The sequence below is a fragment of the Boleophthalmus pectinirostris genome, unplaced genomic scaffold (assembly GCF_026225935.1).
Source record: "Boleophthalmus pectinirostris isolate CB_2022bp ecotype Guang Dong unplaced genomic scaffold, ASM2622593v1 HiC_scaffold_15, whole genome shotgun sequence".
Lineage (NCBI taxonomy): Eukaryota > Metazoa > Chordata > Actinopteri > Gobiiformes > Gobiidae > Boleophthalmus > Boleophthalmus pectinirostris.
In genome coordinates, this window is record NW_026571070.1 from 9,774,878 (window position 1) to 9,783,137 (window position 8,260).

Consider the following 8,260-nt stretch of genomic DNA (forward strand, 5'->3'; position numbering starts at 1 on the left):
CCATCTGTGACATGTTAGTGTCATATGAACCATCTCACACTCTGAGGACCTCAGGGACCGGCCTCCTGCTGGTGCCCAGAGTCACGACTAAACAAGGGGAGTCAGCGTTTCAGGTTCATGCAGCTAAAACCTGGAACAGTCTTCCTGAACATGTGAGACAGGCCTCTTCTGTGACGCTGTTTAAATCCAGGCTCAAAACATTTCTGTTTAACTGTGCATATAACTGAAAGGTTTTCATTCCGCACTCTTCTCTCCAATTTATGTCTCTCTTTTTTAATTTTAATCTTCATGATTATTTATGTTTTGATTTGTTTTTATTATGATTTTAATGTATTTCTTATTTTGTAAAGCACTTTGAATTACTTTGTGTACGAATTGTGCTATACAAATAAACTTGCCTTGCCTTGCCTTGCCTTGCCTTCTGCACTTGGCTCATTTAATATTTTTTTATGATTTCCTTTTTGTTTTGGTGATTTTTAAGCACTTTTCTGTATTTTACCCTAAACAAGTGACAGTTTATGCCTTTTTTACTGTCTGGTCACCCTAGATAAGTATTATAATCATATTCCATACTTTCATACAAATCCACCTAAAATTAAAAAATATATAGGCCTATATTAATATCATGAATGTAGCTATAGACATCTTAATAATAAGTCTCAATCTGTTAAATTTGTTACACCTGCATTCTTCTGACTTTAGGAAATGAAATGTGTATGAGAGATGAGATTAAACCTTTAATTGTCCCACAGTGGGGAAGTTGCAGTGTTGCAATACAAAGGTAAAAATCAGCAGGAAACAGAGAGTGAAAAACGAAAATGAAACTTATAAAGCACGTTAACACATTGTTTTCAGTGAATTCAGCATTTTTAAAAAAAAAAATAAAAAAAAAAGAACATGCTGATCTAAATATGTTATGTGTCAGCGAAAAAACCCCCAAAACAAACAAACAAGCAAAACATCTTTAAAAATGACACTGTTCCTAAAATAATAGCATAAACATAGTAAAAAGTCCTCAAAATGTTGCATGTAACAGGAAGCTGAAACCAATAAGGCCACAAAATTATGCACAGTAGTGTGGAGTAGTGGCTCTGACTGTGGTTAAAAACAGCATAGCAAGTGCCAAGTTCTCAAAGTTTTTTGTTGCTGTTGTTGTTTTTTAACATTTTGTGCATTTGATATAAACACGAAAGACATCAAATATATGAAATAAGATATATATGGAATTAGGTAGTGAAGAAAAAAGTTCACTACTACTACTATTACTACTTTTTTTTTTTTTTTTTTGGACAAGGGTGGCTACTTTGAGGATTTGACTATAAAATATGAAAACTATATATTTAAATTTGACTTATTTGCTGAATAATTCCACACATCTTGCTTCATATATTTGATGTCTTTTATGTATATCAAACATAGAAGGTAGTAAACATATCAAAAAGGAAAAACATTGAATGAAAGGGTGTGTCTAAACTTTTGACTGGTAGTGTACATAGGCCTACTGTCTGTATTAATGCTTGCGTAAAAATTCATATATTACACATAATTGACTCTTGGGAGGCTTAAGCCGTTTTATCATTCTGTTAACTCATCAAAAACACACCCATACTTTTATGAGTGTGTGTTTTGTTTCATTCACGCCTTTGTAATCTTGCATTATCTCTATCTGCCTACATCTCCGAAGCAGCATGTTTCAAGTCAGTAAGCGAAAAGAAGTTCATTTCCACCTGCTTATCTCCATGGAGATGCTATTTCTTTGTCTTGAATGTTCCACTGTGTAGATTAAACCTTTCAATCACAAGCGAGACATTACAGTTAAGATCTGTGAAGAGTCGGCCCTATTCACAGAAATAATTGTTGTATTTTTGAGCAAAAGAAACACCCGAAATGGATAAATGCTAGATGGAAATGTTTAAAAAGTCATACTGTGGAACATTCCAGGGAAAGCATTAACATCTCCATGGAGACTAGTATATAGCAAACCTGCAATGCACCTTTGCGAAATTTAATATAAAATTTTAACTGTAAAACTGTGCAAAAAATGCTTAAACAACTGATTCTGTAATGAAATTTAGGATTCAATTGTGATCCAAAAGTCCTTATTGTGTAAATATTATTGCTACTGACACCTTAAAACTTAAAACCTAAAGCCCAAAATCTCACACCAGCCCTCTAGCTCTGCCTGTCTGAGATAATAAGACACATTTTAATGTGATCTTGAATGTCCATGTTTATGTTTTGGTTTATTTTTGCTCTAAATATGAAAACAATTTATTAAAAGTTGAAGAAGGAAGCAGAAGCTAAAAGCCTGAAGCAAAACCGAACTGTGTTGTAGGTTACTTTGCAAATGTGGGAACTGCCTCTAACCGCTGAGAACAGAAGTGAGAACTGTTTGTTTTGTTGTGGATAAAAAAGACTGAGAGGCAAACAGGCTCGTTCTACTGTGCTCTTAAAAACTCAAACAAACTCATCATCAAACGTAATGAAACTGGAAGATGTAATGAAAAAGTTTGTAGTATTTGTTCGTAAAGAGAACATGGGTAAAGTGTGAAATAAAGCTTTGATTATGCATACTATTCACAACAACCAAACTGGAATGAGCGCTGTAGCCAAAATGAATAGGCCAATAACACAGAGACAAGCAGATGGCCGACCTCTGTCAAAAGAGTTATAGTGAAAAGTAGGGGTGTGCAAAAATATCAATATATCGTATCGTTTAATGTGATGATACCGTATCGATATCGTGGGCTGCTGTGTCAATATATCACATCACCAAGAGTATTTTTTGGTGTTTTATTAAATTATTTTGTTACAGCGCTACAGTTTTGTTGCTTGTTCAGAGAAAGAAAAACGTATCGAATTGATTTGAAATATATCGTATTGAATCAAAAGTGCACTGTATCGAGATATGTATCGTATCGGCAACTTGTTAATGATGCCCAGCCTTAGTTAAAAGTTAGAGTAACAATAAATATGATGCATTGACAAACGACATGTCCAAACTAAATCTGACAACTAATGATCGTCGCATATAACTAGCAGGTCTTACAGCTGCCAAAAAATGGTAATATGCTGGTGGAAATCAGTTCTACCGCTGACTGTGAGAGAATGGCTCCAATCTTTCGGAGAAATTGTTCAACTGGAGCTTTTTGCTGCTCGAATGCACGGAGCAAAAAACAAAAATATCTCTTGCTGGTCCAATCTACTGATCAAATTGAGATCTGAATCTATTGTATAGTCGTTACCTGGAGATTTTTCTTTATAATATATGTTCTTAGAATGTGCACACTCTCTGTTAACTTTCTATGGTACATAATAAGTATGTACAACACAATTTCTGCTGATGTCTTTTGATAGAGGAAATTTGCTTGTGTTTTGTATAGAGGGAATATAAACTTGCACATGTGTTTTTTTGTTGTTTTTTTGTATGTGTGAGAATGTGTATATGCATGTATATGCATATATAATATAATATATATACTATAATATGTGTATATGGGTATGTGTGTTTATATGTGTGTATTCTGTATATGTATTTATGTGTATGTATGTGTGTGCACATCAACAGGGAGTTTAAGGGTGGGGGGTTTAAAAGGGAAACCTCATGTTTTATTGACAGAGGATTGACTATGGAAAATATCACTGAATTCATTTTCCAGCCCTAGATGTGTGGCAGCTAAAATAAATATTGTGAAATTGCAGATTTTTGCTGTAATATGGCAAGTTTATGGATCTAGTCACTAACAGAAATGATCAGGTTCAACATTTGTGCATTTATGTTTCAGATATTTCAAAGTACAATGTAAACAATATCAGAGTATTTTTATGTTCTAATCCGAAAACCACCAAAAGTACAAGACCAAAGGATTATATACATATATTCAATTCAGTGTAGTAACGAAAATGAAAGGTTACAGCATAATACTGTGCAGTGACATCATGCTGGGGGGTTCTACATGTAGGCTCTTTATGTGATGTAATGTTCAGGAGTTATGACCCTGCAGGTGACACAATGCAGACATGAGAAAAAAATAGGGCTGGGTATCATTCAGAAGTTGCCGATATGATACATACATCGATACATAGGCCATGATACGATACATATCTCGATACATAGGCCATGATACGATACATACCTCGAGACAGTGAGCTTATGATTTGATACAGTTCATTATTATCTATTTCAATTCAATTCAATGCAGTTCAATAAAAAATAAAGATTAAATCATAGCTGTGATACTAAAAGTCTTTGTTAAACCACTTCATGTGCAAAGTGAATATGAAACTCACATTTTACTCATCAGAACTGAAAATGTCAAATGTTTCACATAAATGAGTTTCCTTCCTTTGAACAAACAACAAAACTGGAGCACTGGAGCTAAATAATTTAGTAAAATATACCAACTAATACTTGATATCAATACAGCAGCCTGTGATATCGATACTGTATCATCACATTAAATGATACGATATAAATAGATATTTCAATATTTTTGCACACCAATAGCAAACACTGCCAAAAAAGTTTGAAGAAAAATACAAAATTGAATCAAACAGCACATTTTCTGGAGCCTGTGATCAATGGTCCAGTTTAGGAGTTTGATTTTCAATAAAGAAAGGGTGTGCAAAAATATTGATGTATCGTTTAATGTGCTTATACAGTATTGATATTGTGGGCTGCTGTATCGATATATCGCCAAGAGTATTTTTTGATAGTAGTAGTAGTAACAGTAGTAGTAGCAGTAGTAGTCGTAGTAGTTGTAGCAGTAGTAGCAGTAGCAGTAGAAGTAGCAGTAGTAGTAGTAGTATTAGTAGTAGTAGTAGTAGTAGTAGTAGTAGTAGTTCAAATCCTTTCAAAAAGCTGTAAAATATTAATAGCAACAGCAGTACTAGTGGTATTTCTAGTTGTTATAGTTGTAGCAGTATTAGCAGTAGTAGTAGTAGCCGTAGTAGTAGCAGTAGCAGTATTAGCTGTAGTAGTTTCAGCAGTAGTAGTAGTAGTAGTAGTAGTAGTAGTAGTAGCAGTAGTAGTAGCAGTATTTGATGTTTGAACATTAGGGGTGTGCAAAAATATCAAGATATCGATAGGTCGTATCATTTAATGTGATGATACACTATCGATATCGTGGACTGCAGTATCGTTATATCACCAAGAGTACTTTTTGGTATATTTAACTAAATAATTTTGCTACAGAGCTACAGTTTATTGTTTGTTTAGAGGAAGGAAACTTTTTTATGCGACACATTTGACCTTTTCTCTGGTTTAATTATTTAATTGCTTGTGTTTCAAGAAGTGGTTTAACAGACTTTTAGTATCACAGTCATGATTTAACCTTTATGTTTTATTGAACCGTACTGAATAAATTTGAAATATGTCTAATCAAAAGGACACAGTATCGAGATGTATCGTGTCGGCAACTTCTTACTAATACCCAGCCCTAATAAAGATAGTGAGACGCTAACTTGTGATTGTAGTTTTATGTGTCAGAGATTTGTTTAACAGCACAAATCATCTCCTCTGTCATATAGTTCCAGCTAAATCAGTTATTTCAGATCAGATTGTGTTAGAAAGAAGATCAGATTAAAGTCCGACACACTCAGATAGAGCAGTTCTTACAGTTAGCGTCACGCCCCCCAGGGAATATCGATGACGTCAGAGCCAAGTATATTAATAGTGTTAATGTCAAGCTCTGGTACAGGCCCGTGACAAACTATTTGTGTTTTTTTTTTCTATATTCGCACCGATCGCATCAGCCACATCCTCAGTTCTTAGTGACTTCCTGTTGTTTCTTTTTTTTTTTTCAGTTCAAACTCTGCACTCTTCACTTCAGCCTCATCACAGCAGCCGTCTGCACGATGGATCTGCATCTTTGAACTTTGGCACTAAAACATGATTTCATTCGAGATTACACAGATTTGAGGAAGTGGTGTCAGGTAAGAAACTATTTACTTCACATGTTACATACTTATTCGAGATGAGAGATACTGTAAGGAAGAATTAATTCTACAGCGTGTTGCGTTTCTAAATTAGACTTAGACAAACTTTTGGACACAGTGGCTCACATATCACAATATAATATAATAAAAAAGAGAAAAAATTGTGTAATAAATTTTAAATAAGTAGCAGAAATAAAAAGAGACTGGTGTCAAATAAGGCGTAGTTATATAAATGTATATATCGTCGTGAAGGAAAACAGCACAAAAATGATGCAGTGACTGACGAAATACTTAAAATTTTAATATTTGTGATTAAAAAACGATTTAAAAGGTTGCAAAAGGAGTTGATTACGAACAAATATAACAGAAAGTACGATTTTCCTGGTTATTTTTACAGGTTTTGTGTGATACTTGAAATTAACAAGAACGTTTTATTGAATTTCAGATATAATATTTTCAGTTTTATGTAACAGATGCTTTTTTACAATCATCTAAAACAACATATAAATTCATATCCATTGTACTGAATAGCAGGTTTGAGCACGGATCTATAGCAAAAATGAGAAGTAAAATTTTAGACATCCGCAAATAAAATATTATCACAAAGGTAAACTAAAAACAGCCGGACTTTTCGCTACCAACCAGGAATCTCAACTTGCTGATAATTTCTTTTCAACGTCATATTTTCACGTAATAAAAGACCTGTAAAAATGTTTACTATGCATTTCTATGTTGCTATAATCGTCACTTAACTTCAATTGCAGGAATAAAAAATAATGCATTAGTTAACAAAACATGATAATATGTTTTAAATCAGTAATAGACTTGATACAACCTGACTTAATTACAGTTTGTACTGAAGTCTTATATTCTCTTTATAATTTTATTTTATTCAAGAACACGTTAAACACTGTAAAAATTAAAATCTAGTCAAGTTTTAAGATGACTTGAATCAAGAAAGTTTTATTATGATTTGAATAAATTTCACTTGATGAGTAAACTCTACCAATGGAACATGACTTTTTGTACTTAAAATATGAAAATACGTCTTTCCTACACTTAGGATAAGACAAAACAATAACTCTTTACACTTAAAATAAGAAACGAAATGATGTTTGAATTAAGAAAAGACGTGTATTGCATTTGTTGATAATCTCACTTTTCAAGTTGAATCTACTCAAATTAAGTTTAAATGTTCTTAATTTAAGTGACTTTAACTTAATTTACCTAGATTTAGATTTTCGCAGTTTATATTTAAATGTATAAAGATCCTATTTATTGAATCTTCATTGTTACAAATGCTAAAACTATAATATTTTTTGTTTTAATCAATTACGCTATTATAAGGCTTTGTGAGAGTGTGGGTTCTGTTACCGTGGCGATCACAGTGGCCATCTTGTGAGCGAAAACAGAGCAAAATTATGATTGAAAATAATATAAAACCAAAAAAAGAGCAAAACTTACTCATTGATTCAAGTATTTAAATAAACATACTGGTACATTTGTGGTTCTAATAATAATGCAGGAAGTCTGCCAGCCTCTGCCAGGACTTGTTTTCTCTGAATTATGTAAATGAATATTCAGCATTAAACACTGCACTTGTCCATGTTTTATGCAAAATTCTGTGGTAGTAGTAGCAGTAGTAGCAGTAGTAGTAGTAGAAGTAGTAGCAGTAGTAGTAGTAGAAGTAGTAGTAGCAATAGTAATTGTAGTAGTTGTAGCAGTAGTAGTAGTAGTAGTAGTAGTAGTAGTAGTAGTAGTAATTGTAGTAGTTGTAGTAATAGTAGTAGTAGTAGCAGTAGCAGTAGCAGTAGCAGTAGTAGTAGTAGTTCAAATCCATTTAAAAAGCTGTAAAATATTAGTAGCAACGGCAGTACTAGTGGTATTTCTAGTTGTTGTAGTTGTAGCAGTAGTAGTAGTAGAAGTAGTAGTAGCAATAGTAATTGTAGTAGTTGTAGCAGTAGTAGTAGTAGTAGTAGTAGTAGTAGTAGTAGCAATAGTAATAGTAGTAGCAGTATTAGTTGTAGTAACAGCAGTAGTAGTAGTAGTACTAGTAACAGCAGTAGTAGTAGTAGTAGTAGAAGTAGTAGTAGCAGCAGCGGTAGCAGCAGAAGTAGTTGTAGCAGTAGTAGTTGTAGTAGTAGTAGTTGTTGTAGTAGTAGTAGTAGCAGTAGCAGCAGTAGTAGTAGCAGTAGTAGTAATAGTTGTTGTGGTTCTAGTAGCAGCAGTAGTAGCAGTAGCAGTAGCAGTAGTAGTAGTAGTAGTAGTAGTAGTAGTAGTAGTAGTAGCAGTAGTAGCAGCAGTAGTCATCGTCGTCGTAGTA

General features: G+C 33.4%; 1 protein-coding gene across 2 annotated transcripts in view; it reads left to right on the top strand.

Annotated features, from left to right (window-relative positions):
• The window catches only part of si:ch73-264p11.1 (uncharacterized protein LOC100000923 homolog), a 38,164-nt gene that overhangs the window by 4,529 nt on the left and 25,375 nt on the right, over positions 1-8,260 (top strand). Inside the window, exon 2 of one of the 2 annotated variants that reach the window (XM_055150933.1) lies at positions 5,806-5,934. The gene's annotated coding sequence lies outside the window, so the exon portion shown is untranslated. Of the gene's footprint in view, positions 1-5,685; positions 5,935-8,260 lie in introns of those variants that run through there. The other variant, XM_055150932.1, reaches the window with a different exon arrangement.